This window comes from Neomonachus schauinslandi, chromosome 8 (genome assembly GCF_002201575.2).
Source record: "Neomonachus schauinslandi chromosome 8, ASM220157v2, whole genome shotgun sequence".
NCBI lineage: Eukaryota > Metazoa > Chordata > Mammalia > Carnivora > Phocidae > Neomonachus > Neomonachus schauinslandi.
The window spans coordinates 62,905,796-62,919,733 of NC_058410.1; positions in this window are offsets into that span (position 1 = coordinate 62,905,796).

The following is a 13,938-nucleotide window of genomic DNA, read 5'->3' on the forward strand; positions in this document are numbered from 1 at the left end:
GAAAAGGGAGAGAGGCAGAGAGAGAGAGAGAGATTATTTTTTGTTTTATAAATATCCCAGAAATACCACATCACCAAAGTAAAATGAGTACCTTTTCTCCTCTTAGGTTATTTTTTTTTATTACATCCTTTCCCTTTATTGCTGGCCCTGGTACTTCTGGAGGACTAGCAAAAGGTAAGATAAAAGACTTTTTGAAGGTCTAGATTTAAGAGATTTTAAAGCCTCAAAACAACATCCTTAATGAGGCCTTTAAATATTTAGGTTGCCACGTTCTATTTTTTTAAGAGACCCACTTTTAGGTAGGTCAAATGTGTGACCCACTTCTGAATGTAGATATAAGATTAATAGCACGTTTTTGTTTTTTTTGAAACATTCTCTGCTTGCTCGGGTAACTTATTAAGCAAAAAGAAGACATTTAAACTTTGCTTAATAGTTTTTTAAAAGTGGCCTTTCAAGTCATTTCCTCAAATCAATAATATTGCTAATTATTCAGTTACTTATTCATTCACCACAATTATTTATTGATCTGTCTACGATGTGCCAGGTACTATTCTAGAAGCTGGGGACGCAGCTGGGAAGATAAAGTCTCATGGAGCTTAAAGTTCCACAGTGTTGGCTGCTATTTCAGTTATCTGTTGCTATTGCACAGCAAACCATCTCAACACCTAGCAGCTTAAAACAATTCGTTACCATGTCTCATAGTTTGGCAGATTGTTGGAGCTTAGCTGGGCCGTTCTCCCTTGGGATCTCATGCAGTGGTGGCTGGGGCTGGTGTCATCTGAAGGCTAAACTGGGCTAGGCATTCAAGATGGCCCACTCCTATGGCAGGTAGCTGATGAAAGTTCAATTAAGACTGGATTAGAACATCCATAGGCAAGGTCTCCATGTGGCCTGGGCTTCCTGTAGCACTGCAAGTGGTGGGGTTCCAAAAGCAAACCTAGCAGGACAAAGAGAGCAGAATTGTCAGAGCATCACTCCTTACTCTCTTTGTCAGAGCAGTCAAAGAGCCTGCTGCGATTCAAGGGTAGAGGACATACGTAGTCCATGCTTCCCTATGGGAAAAGTGTCAAAGAATTTCTTGCCATCTTTGCCCTTCCTGATATGCACTGCGCAGTGCGTCATATCAGGAAGGGCTTGCTGCCAATCTGTCCCATTTTGATGGTGTTAACTTTGATAGCTAGGTGAAGGTGGCATCTGCCATTTTCTCTGTAAAATGACTGTTTCTTCCCTTTTAATTAATCAGATACTGACTAGGAAGGGGAATGAGAGGTACTAGAAGCATTCTCTGTCTTGACCTGGCTGGACAATGCATTAGTATATACATATGTACAAATACATACATCAAACTGTGCATTTCAAAATAAAGTATTTTACATATTTTAGTTTATTATGCTTAATGCCTCAATAAAAAAAATTAAAAATCAAAGTTGCCATCTTCATCTTCCTTTCTTGCCCAGTTGTACTTTGGTTGGCTGGTTTGGCAGTGATTCCACTAGTCTCTCAATTACAAAGACTGCAAAACTCAGATACCTCAGGCTGTTCTCTAACTCACCCCCCCACCCCACCCCACCCCCTTCAGCTTTCGGCCTCAGTCATGACTCTCTGTAATTTGTTTTCCAACTGCATCCAGACTGCTTTTTTCTTTAAAAATGCAAATGAGAGGGGCGCCTGGGTGGCTCAGATGGTTAAGCGTCTGCCTTCGGCTCAGGTCATGATCCCAGCGTCCTGGGATCGAGCCCCGCATCGGGCTTCCTGCTCAGCGGGGAGCCTGCTTCTCCCTCTCCCTCTGCCTCTCTCCCTGCTCATGCTCTCTCCCTCTCTCTCTCTCTCTGTATCTCTGTGTCTCAAATGAATAAATAAAAAAATCTTAAAAAAAATAAAAAAAATAAAAAAAATAAAAATGCAAATGAGAAACTGTTGCTCCCCTGCTTTAAATTCATCCCATCAGCCCTAGGATAAAGTCCAAATTTATTAAATTATAAGGCGCTCCAAGTCTGCTTAATCTCTCCAAACTCATCTCTCACAACTTTCTCTGTGTGAACTCCAGCCTTTCCAATGAAGTTTCCTACTGATGTATGTATTTACCTATGACCCAAAGTGCAAAATGACACCTCAGTGGTTTACTGAACGGTAATTTAGTTCAATTCTGTTGAATGACTATTCCTAAGTATTAATTGAGTGCGATCACTGAGCTGGGTACAGAGGTAAGAGTCCTGGTAAGGAATCAACACAGCCCTTATTTCCTGTTCAGATAAGAGTACCCCACTACAGGGCAGAATTTTAATAAGTGCCCTTAGAAGGATAAACACAATGCAATGGGAGTTCAAAGAAGGGAGAGATGAGAACCTTCTGGAGCAGGGTTTATTTGCCTTAATTAATGCCATTGTCCTAAGGAGAAGGAAGCTGCCATTTATGGGGGGGGGGGCGGGAATCATAGAAGTAATTAGTTCATCAAAGAATGAAGTTTCCAGAGAGCCCAGTCCCTCTGGCTCTAAGGTGTGTTTCGTGACTGCAGGCAGGTTTCCCACTCCCTGTGAATACACTTCTACTTTTCTTGAGAGGCTATTGAAAGCACTTGCCTTTTGTGTGGCTTTGATTTTCTTATGCTGGTAGATACTGTTTCTATTTTTAATTTCTCCTTGCAGAGCACGGCTGTGGCTGGTGCAGTTAGGCTGAGACTCTCACTGTGACACTCACTATGGGGCTTTTGTGCGGGACCAAACATGCTATCCAGAGAGAGAGAGAGAGTTCTTTCATGTTTGCGGAGAAGGTGTGACCTCTAGCAAAGTCCCAGATCTTCCTACTTCATTAGCTACCTAATGGCCCTTTTTTACCTAGTATTTATATTTATCTACATCCGAGTCCTTTGATTCCATAGCTGATATAGAAGAGCCGATTAGACTGGTTTGTTAGGACTCTGCCATAACAGAGTACCACAGACCTGGTAGCCTAAAGGACAGAAATTTTCTCACAGTCCTGGTGTCTAGAAGTCTGAGATCAAAGTGTGAGCAGGGTTGTTTCTTCTGGGGCCTCTCTCCTTAGCTTAAAGATAGCTGCCTTTTCCCTGTGTCTTCACAAGCTCTTTCCTCTGTACCTGTCTGTGTCCCAATCTCCTCTTTTTATAAGAACACCAGCACATTGGATGGCGGCCCACCCTAATCTCCCTTAACCTTAATTGCCTCTTTGAAGGCCCTTTCTCCAAATACGGTCACATTCTGGGGTGCTACAGGGTAGGATTTAGACACATGAATTTTGAGGGAACACAATTCAACCCGTAACACCGACCTACGTCAGATTTTAGCTGCATGTAATTATTTTTTAGGGACATAATTCGATCTTGGTGTCTTTTACATTGCATAAAATTCAATTTAGTTTATGCTGCCGTTTAGTCTTAACGTTTCTGTTAATGGTAACTGGGTGCAGTGCCCATTGAAACATCCTCTAGTGCTGGGTGGTATGTTAGGATAAGGTCCAACTCTTTTCGTTTTGCAGGTTCAGGTATGGTGTGTAAAGTCAAATCATTAAAAGCAGAGGGTAGAACTCAGGGTCTTGATTCCCTGATTCACCATGCAATGCTACACCCATCTTGTAACAGCACTTAATTTCCTAAAAATTACCTGGAAATGCTACAAGATTTTAGAGTCTTTTGTCCTTAGAAATAAAATTAGTAGCAGGTCTAGTTTTAGCCTTACGGCTTCTAATTCAAAGCACTAAGACTTATTAGTGCTTTGAAAATATTCATAACCCATATGTAATACCTGTGATAATTTTTCATGAGTGAATTAGAGGTTATGGAGCATATGAACAAGGCACACCTGTGTTCAAATGTCAGCTTCTGCCACTGATTAACAAGTTACTTAAACATTCTCAGTTTCATCTCCCCACCAATGAAGTTCCCCCACTGCTTACTTACCCGTGAGAATATATCAAAATAACAAGAAATAAATATCTTCACGATCTTCACAATAGAAGAACAAAAGTCACATCATCGTAGCAATGTACCATTTTAATACATTTCCCTACCATAACTGTGATAATGATTAAAAATACTGGTTTCTAGGCCTATGACAAAATTTTTTTCTTGCTATTATTTTCTTTACAGCTTTGTAAATTTGAATCCTTGTTGCTTCACAAGTGTCCCCAGATTTATGAACTTTTACTACAATTTTGAGTTTTTTTTCAGAATTTATAATACAGTTTATGAGTATAAAATAAGTGGTTTCACTGAGAGTTTAATCAATGAAAAGGAAAGAGAATTCTATAAAAGAATGTCAAATGATTTGGGGTAACATGAGAGATAGTAGGAGATGTAAGACATTGGAGAGAAGATTAATTTTTTTTAGATTGATTTATTTAACGCGGGGAGACCACAATTGGGGGGAGGAACAGAGGCAGAGGGAGAGAATCTCAAGCAGACTCCATGCTGAGTGCAGAGCCTGACATGGGGCTCGATCCCATGACCCTGAGATCATGACCCAAGCTGAAACCAAGAGTCAAATGCTTAACCAACTGAGCCACCCAGGTGCCCCGAAAAGATTAATTCTTAAACATTTAACTTGATACACAGTGTAATATAGTCAGGCTCCATCACTTGAGATTTTAGTCTTTGGCAGTACTAGATAGAAGCAGATCATTTAAATTAAAGTGATCTCTAAGAAGAAAGCAAGCAATAGTTATCTCAGCAAACTGTTAGTTTGAGGCAAGTATTGGTAACACATTTAACTTGTTCTGGAGAACAATTTGCTTTTAAAATCCAAAATTGCTTTAAAGACTTAGTATATTGCTATGTATTTGAGGAGATTATGCTTATTACAGATGCATGATTATCTCTCCAGTTGGACTTCTATTTAAAACAGAAGGGTGTGTATGTTTACACACCTTTGCTTGTCCTGTGAACTTACAAAGGATAAAACTGCACTCCTTTAAAATTATTGTCAGTAGCATGGCTTCCACCTTTGTTACTTTGATGTGGGAGATTTCCACCTAACTCCGATGATGGTAAATTTTTATAAAATGAATAATCTGTGGGAAGCCCAAAAGTAAAACCTTTTATTCCTTTGTAGAGTACTATAAATGTATAAAGCACTGAGTTTGTAATGATAATGGTGATAATAATAATGGTATTTTTATCATAGTTTATAGTTGCTGTGTATATTATTTACTAGGCATAGTATGAGTACTTTACATTCTTTATTTCATTTTATCTTCACAATTACCCTATATGACAGCTTTTTTTAGTATCCTCAATTTCCAGGTGAGAAAACCTTAGAATGCTAAATACTTGCTTGACCTAAGATCATGTTGCTAGTCTGTGGGGGAGGGGCTATCCCAGGAGCACTTTCTCCCCAGAGTCCAGGTCTTGACCACAGTGGTGGTGGGCTACCTCACCATCACCTCACCTGTATCCTACTTGTAATGTCCAGCACCTAACAAGCAAGACTCTTTAATTTTAAGGTCAGACACAAGTATAAGCATTGCCTAAGATTCCCAGGAAGGTAAATTTCAAAGGGCAGTGAAGTATCACAATGAATCCTACAGGCGTAGTGGTTACTGGGCTGGACGTAAAAGGAGAGGTAGGAATTCACCATGGAGGAAAGTTTAGTATGGAGACAGGGAAGCACATTTGTCAAGGTTTAGAGGTGAGATAGAGAATATGGACATGGTCAGTTGTTTTACTCAGATTTGGGTCAATAGTTTGCCTTGCATTCTTTTATCCCACATCTCTCTGCCCCCTACCAAGGATTATGCCTTTGGTTTCTTTACTTTCACAGGTTTAGAGGACCTAGATTATCTTGTATTGCTAGAGCCTATCTTCCATCACATCCTATCTTGGGACTATGCAGTCTTGCTGTTTGCCTCATCTTTGATGAATCAGTGCTGGCCTTCGAGGTGCACACAAATGGTTCTGCATAGTATCCTTGTCATCACAAAGGATGTTGACAGAGGCTTTCAAATGCTAATTAATTAGACCTTCATACCTTGGGCATCTCAAGGGCTCAAGGAAGAAAGATCAGCTCCCTAAATGAGACTCCTAAAGACGGGTACCAAAAGTTCTCTCCTCTCTTAACAACTTATTATGTTTATCACGGCACATGAGTTGTTCTGGTCATTGTAAGGGAGAAAAGACAGAGCCAGGAAGGGATAGTGAAAGGTTTTGCTTTGAGAGCAAGGAAGGAGGCTCTACCATCTTTACCAAAGCTCATTCTCATTAAAGGTTCTTGGCTATCATGTTACTTGTATCTGTGATTTTCCATACATGTCTTCCATATATATTATTCCATATTTTTTTCCATGTATAATAAATACACCTAAGAATCCTCGAAAATAAGAAAAGATCTTGCTTCTCATCTTCCATCTAACTAGCCTCTGCCATCACTTCAACCTCTGGACTTACAGGTATAGTCATGTCCTGAGCACAGTAGCGGTACATTATTCCCATTCTAGTCATCATTAACCGCATTGAGAATTTTCAAAGACATTTCTCCAGTTCTATTGCTAATGTAGTTGATTTTAACAATTAATTAATTGTTAATTAAAAATCAAATTGTTAATTAATTAAAACACAGTCAAGTAAATATTTGACCCTTACCATTCTGTAGGGCTTCACTACTGACTTCTACTTCAGGCAGAATTAATCTGTCCTAACAGTTAGGTCTCACACAAAGACCTAAGATGCCGGCAAACGTTCTCATATCTAACAGCTTTGACCGAGAGAGCTTTGAGTGGTCAGTCGGCATCACAGACCTTTCCTGGGCTCCTCTCCTGCCCAGCAGATTGTGACAGCATGTGTTTTTAAACAGACACCGTATCAGTCTGACCTTGGAGGTTGTGCAGTGCCCTGCAAACAATATGGGAATGAAAGATGAAGAATGGCCTTCCCCGACACTGTCTCCTACATTAACTCAGGATGGGGGGGGCGGAGTTGCCCTAGATTTTGTTCCAGCCTCTTTGAAACATCAAAGAATGAAATAAAGCAACCAGACACCTCAGTATTAGAAAACTCTTTGTTCAAAAGGTGAAGGTGAAGCGGCAAGCTAATCAATCGTTTATCTCTTGAAAATGTTCCTTCCGCATTGTCAGTTAGGAGAGAGGAGGTCAGGTCTCTTTTTGAAAAAGAAAATAGGAAAAGTTGGCAAGAATTTGAAGATGGTTTGAAGTGCATTTTCCCCTGGATTTTCAAGAATAGTATTTGCATATATAAATACTTTAACTTATTCTAAATGTGAAAGAGGAAAATCATCATTTCTGAGGAGGGGCGAGCTAGAGTTAAAAATACAATATGAAGGTTCCAAAATAATGCTAGTATCTGCAGCAGTTGATTTACTTTCACTCTTATGGCTGAGGGCAGAGAGAAAAGAGGTTAAGTTATTTTCCTCTGCTAGGATTCAAACTCCTTTTCTTTCCCAGAAGTCTTTTTTTTCTTGCAAAATGTTTATTTTTTCAACGTAGTGTACAATTTAATGAATCATTTATTTTCATTCATCATTTTGTATACTTAGGACTTCATAAACATCTTGTTCTCAGAAGGATTCCAGAAGAAACTGAAGTCACACAGGCTTTTCTCCGCTTTACCTCAGAACAACACAATAATATCTTCTAGGTATTTCTATTTTTACCCTGTAACGAGAACACTCAATCTAAAATTGCACACAGCCCTGAGCTGTTACATTTCTGGTTCACTTTAACCTGAATAAGGCCTTTGGGTTTTCCTGAAATCAGATGCGTGTGATGCCTGTTTTCAAGGCAGTACAAAGCTTGTTACCATCAGAATTCAATGTTTATTTCTCATTGTAATGAAAAAGGCTCTCTGGCTGTCCAACCAGCTGTAATTTTTCACCAGTTCTGAATAAGCATTTCAACCCCTAACGAGTCATCGTTGGATTTGATGAAGAAAATGGAATTAGAAGACAGAGTAATTTACATCCATGCTGGCCACCCATTAAAGTTTTTCAACAAATGTGGGTGAAGCAAAAAGATGGCTGTAGTTTTCAAAATGTGGAGAAACAGTTGACAAAGATGATGTTGACAAAGCAGATGTTACTGCTCTGTGAAATGTGCCGTTCTGTGAACAACAACAACAACAACAGCAACGAAACAGGCAAAGCTGCTGTCCTTGCTGGTGTGACTGGTGTGCAGACCTCCTGCTCCATGACAAGAAAACCTTCCATGGAGATGAGATTGGATTCCCAAGAGCAAGACCTGGCCTTCCATTCTAGGAGCTGACCCCACAGGATCTATCCCTGCCGTACATTCCAGCACGCTCCCATCCTCCCATCCTCAAGACGGGAGTTCTGTTCTGGAAGGAAGGCAATCTGAGGCAGATGGCTCCTGTGTCAAAGAGGCCTGGGTTAGCTTCCCCTCTAACCTGTGTGGCACTCCCGGAATTGGGGCTCTCCTGGGCAAGTCAGACCATTTGGGGCAGAGGCTCTTTTGCTGAGCATCAGTAAATTCACAACTCTCCCGGGTGTGCTAAGGAATTCTCTGTCATCCAACCTCTAATGCCTGAGAAGTTGATCAAGGATAGGCGGCCTGAATCTCTCACAGCTCCCTTTTACCCCTAGAAACCACTGGATGCGTTTTTCTCAGACAAGCAAGTGAACATTCACCATTTTAGCCAAAATGAGGCAAGTTGTACAACGTTAGCTTTTTAAGCTTTCCGTGCTTTCAAAGCTCTGGACTTGATGCAAGAAAACGTCCTTCTTAGTACGAAATTGTATATTTGACTTAGTACGAAATTGTTATATTATAGTGGAATGTTGGGAAAGGTCAAGGAGCCTCAGAATGATCAGTGATGGCATAGGTAAGTGGGCTCCCACAAAAAAGGGGGGAAGGGGAAGCTTGCAAATCCAGTCAGTCAGCAGAGGCTGCAAAGTGCAAACCTTCTCAGCATTCAGCATTACTCCCTGGAGCAAGGCACAACACCGCACGTCTTCTGAGTCTGTTTTCCCCTGCAGCCTCCGTGCCCTCTCAGAGAAGAGACAATTACGCCTAATTTTATATTCACTGACTGAATTTCTTTAAACCACTTTAAATATCACAGCAGCATCCTTAACCATAAACAGAAATGTTGCTCTGAACTGATTATTTAAATGGGTTTGTCACTTTCACAGACTGGAAATTGTTTAGGGGATTTTGTTTCCAAAAGAACTTTATTTTTATTTATTTATTTATTTTTTAAAGATTTTATTTATTTATTTGACAGAGAGAGAGAGAGAGATAGCAAGAGCAGGAACACAAGCAGGGGGAGTGAGACAGGGAGAAGCAGGCTTCCTGCAGAGCAGGGAGCCCGATGTGGGACTCGATCCCAGGATCCTGGGATCATGACCTGAGCCGAAGGCAGACGCTTAACGACTGAGCCACCCAGGCGCCCCCCAAAAGAACTTTAGAAACTACTTAGCAAAGATCTTTTATTAAAGTGAGACAAGTGATAAAGAACTGAATCTTTCTAAAATTACAGATTATGAATCACCGGAAAAACTGATGGCGTATGCATATCAAATCTGTGCTTGAAAACATCATATTGCCAGAAGGCTGTGACTGGAATGGAGAGTAGAAAAAAGATGCAAAACGTGATTGACGAATGTGTAACAATGATCACCTAGATCATTTTTGGCAGAAAAGCAGACCTGGTGACTATATATATATATATATATTTTTTTTTCTGGTAACTATATTTTTGTTTCTCTACTAGACATTACCAACTTTAGATGCTGAAAAAAGGTACTTGTGTGATGGTTCCTAGCAAAAGAAAAATCAGAGTATTTTAAAAGATATTGACATGCATGTAAGCTGTTTGCTTACAATGGCAGTGCCTTGTTTTAAAATAATGATGTTGGGTTTGTGACAGTTATTTGATTCTGATATCTGAGGGCATGATGACTATATATAATCTGCGAAAATGAGGGGCACCTGGGTGGCTCAGTTGGTTAAGCTCCTGCTTTCGGCTCAGGTCATGATGGGGTCCTGGGATCAAGCCCTGCATCACATCAGGCTCCCTGCTCAGCAGGAAGTCTGCTTCTCCCTCTCCCTCTGCCCCTCCCCCCTGCTCTATGTGCGTGCGCTCTCTTTCTCTCTCTCTCAAATAAAAAAATACATATATATAATCTAAGAAAATGAGAGAAAAATGTCTGTCCTCAAAGGTCCTGTGGGTGAGAGCAACAGATTGACCCTGTTGAGTTTTGCTCCTTCTCCTTCTTCCTCACCACCCTCCTCCTCTACTTCCCTCTACCCCTCCCCTCCCCCTCCTCCTCATTCTCATCTCCCTCCCTCCTCCTCTTCTTCTTCCTCTCCTTCTCCTCCTCCTCTTCTTCTTCCTCTCCTTCTTCTTCTCCTCCTCCTCCTTCTTCTTCTATATTTTATAAAGCAAGGGGATTCTCTTTTAGGACCATCTCCAATATCCCACTTAATGCGTCTTCTTTGAGAAGTCATGACTGCACCAGGGAGCTCTATTGTGGGTATTATTTGTGCTTGTCCCTGTAGGGCAGAAAGAGTTCATGAAGTTAAAAAAAAAAAAAAAAAAAGGAAGAAAAAGAAAAACTATGTGTTTGAGTTTGAAATGTGGACTTTCCTTCTTTGAAAGCAGAATGGTCTTTTATTTTTCTGCATTTCCTCTAATATGGAGCAGAGAAAATGATGAGTAAATGATTTTGAATGAATGAACAATCACATTCAGACTGGAGCAGATTTCTGTACAGACAGAATCTAGTATGTATCATACCTAGAATTGATATGATACATCAAAAAAAATCAACTAAAAGTCTCCATTAAAATTTTTTTTTTTAATGGAGAGAGAATTGTTTTTCTCTCATAGGTCTTCACAATACCACTACTTCTTAGTAGACATTACCCTTTCTGGAGTAATATTTAGGGAAGCAGATTGTGGAAGGCTTCATAAGAAATGGCAAAGAGTTTACACTTGATGCATTAGCTCTGGAGAGTTACTGAAGGATTTAGAACATCCAAGAAACTTAATGAGAACGGTTGTGTACACGACAGTTGGGGCTGGGAACTAGGGGACACGAGGAAGGATTCTGTTATGACTTCTCCAGGTGTTGCAGGAAGGAGAACTGGTCTTAGGTAGGGTCAGCAGAAATGGAAAAGGGCTGGCTATGAGAGGTAGTTTGAAAAATTATAAACTCCTTGAGAGCTGGAATTCTGTCTCACTTGTCTCTGTGCCTGCTCATGCAGGATAAGGGACTGTCAGGATCCAGTAGGCATATGTTGGTATAAATTGAACTATGTGACAAAATATAGCATATGAAGACTACATACAAAGCAATAATGCCTACAAGGCCTCTGGTGGGTTGTTTGGGGTGAAAATTCAGTTATATTTTGAAAAATGATTCTAAATAGGAAAACGGTGATATCCTTGAGAGAGACTTCTCTAGGGTGTGGGTCATAATCAAACACCAATTCCATACTTATGGTGCCTTTGAGCTGTCCCCACACAAAATTCCTTGATCCTTCTCTGAACTCCAGGGACACTCGATTCACTAAAGTGTGTTGTTGCTCTTATCACATCGTATTACTATTAGTTCCCTCTTATTATAACTTCTTGAAGGTAGGGACCTAATCATGTTGTTTTTGAAAAAATTGAGGTATAATTGTCATTTAGTAAAATGCACACATTAGTGTACAGCTCAGTTACTGTCTACTTATGTATACACCCAGGTAGCCACTACCTAGATCAAGATGTAGAATAATTAAATCACCCCAGAAAGTTCTCTTCTGCTCCATCTCAGTCAAAAGTCAGAAGTGTCTTGGCCCCCGCCCCAGGTAACCATGATTCTGACCTCTATGGTGTAGGTGATTTTTGCCTGTTTCTGAATTTCATACAAATGGAAACATTCAGTGTGTACTCTAGTGCTTCACAAGAGGTTCATTTGTATCACTGTATTTATTGGTTGCTCTTTTTAATTGTTATTTATTTTTCCGAGGTATGAATATTTCACTTTCCTGTTGATGAATATTTGTTGTTTCTGGTTTTGAGCTCTTATGAATAAAGCTGATATTACATTCTGTGCATGTCTTTTTGGTGATACATGCACTTATTTCTCTTGGGGTATGGACCTGGGGGCAGAATTGCAGGGTTATAGGGTAAGCACATGTTTCACTTTATTAAAAAATGTCTAATCGTTGCCCAAAGTTGTTGTAGCATTTTACTCTCCCACTGTTAATGAGCCTTGCAGTTGGTCCACTGCCTTACCACACTTGGTATGGCCGGTTGTCTAATTTTGGTCATTTGGGTGGGTACATAATGCAGGTTTAGTTTGTATTTCTCTGGTGAATAATGATGTTGAACACCTACCCATTGGCTTATTTGGCCATTTGAATATCTTTTGTGAAGTGTCTCTTCAAGTGTTTTGCACATTTTAAAAATTGGATTGTTTGTCTTGTTAATTAATCATGTTACTTTTTTGGATTCCCAGCATTCAGAATAGTGATAATTAACAAATATTTTTATAGGTTTGTTGAATAAGACAATGAGAGTAAATAAAATTGGCTTTATTTGCAAATTGTTCTCTGTCACTGGCCACAGGAAATGGGTTGTGGAAGTAATTAGCTTCTATGATGCATTTAAATTTGTTGGTTTTTGAAAATATCAAGACATAAATTCTAAACACAGCTGGTTGTATTTGTGATAGAGCACTTGTAATTTTACATTAAATTTTGGTTCATTCATGCATGCATTTAAAGTACTCATCATCATAGTGTCTGGAAGCCCAGAAAGATTTTAGACCAGAATACAAATTGTAACATTACTTTTTGTTCTTTCATCATGTTAATAAGGTAGATTAGATACGATGTCCAAAATGTAGGATTTATTCCATTAGTTACATTTTTTATTTGATTTCTAGACTAGAAATGTGCTTTTAAATTCCTTAAAGATAAATAAGCTTTAAAAAATAGGAAAAAAAAATTTAAGCCCAGATTTGAGTTTATTTTATGTTTTAGTAACTATTTTTTATTATAAAAGTAGAGCCCACTCCATTTTGAATATTTAGAAAATATGGTAATATAAAAAGAAAATAATCTTCATTTGACCAAATCCAGATTCCCACGCTGAACATCTGTCCTTCTTTCTGCATTTTGTACACATGCCTGTGGGTGTGTATATATATATCTACATATATGTGTACATCTGCATGATCTATGTAGCTATATGTTTATTTTTATAGTTCCACTCAACTTTCTCTTACGGTAGATTATGGAAGCACATTAGTATATTCGTAGAAAGAAGAAAGTTGGCTGTTTGAAGTCTCTGGTATCTTTTGCATAGCATTTGCTTCATGTAGCAAGATTGAAAATGAGTACTTAGTAGTCCTTTTCCACTATCTGTGCTTCTTAGGATGGGAACTGTGTCCATCTTTCCTTCCCGCTAGCACCTAACATTATACCTTGTGCATGCGGCAGATACTCGTCAAGTGTTTGCTAACCGGCCTCTAGAGAGCGGTTGGCTCTGTTAGACGCATCGCTGCTGCAGGGACAAGGCCAGATTCTGTCCACTAAGTCAGAGCAGGCTGTTCTATGTGGTCCCACTTAGATGAGTGTGGAAACTCCTGGTTTGCTTCTATGCCTGAGGCGTTGTAGATTCAGGAGCTCAACAGGATCCTTAAGGATCTTCTCATTTAATTCTGTGCATCCAGGCAGATGAATTGCTAAACTCTAGGACAGCCATGAAGTCTCTTGAAGCTTTTTAAAGATGGAGACTATTGAAATATTTCATCAAATGCAGTCTCTTCCAAACATTATTTTATGGGTAGACTTAATCAGTAATTTATGTTTGAGATAGCTGAGTTTCAACTTTGACTTTTCTAATGTTAAAACAGATAATTATAGGGGTACCTGGGTGGCTCAGTCAGGTGGGCTTCCGGCTTTTAGGGTCCTGGGATAGAGCCCCGTGTCGTCGGGCTCTGCACTCAGCGGGGAGTCTGCTTG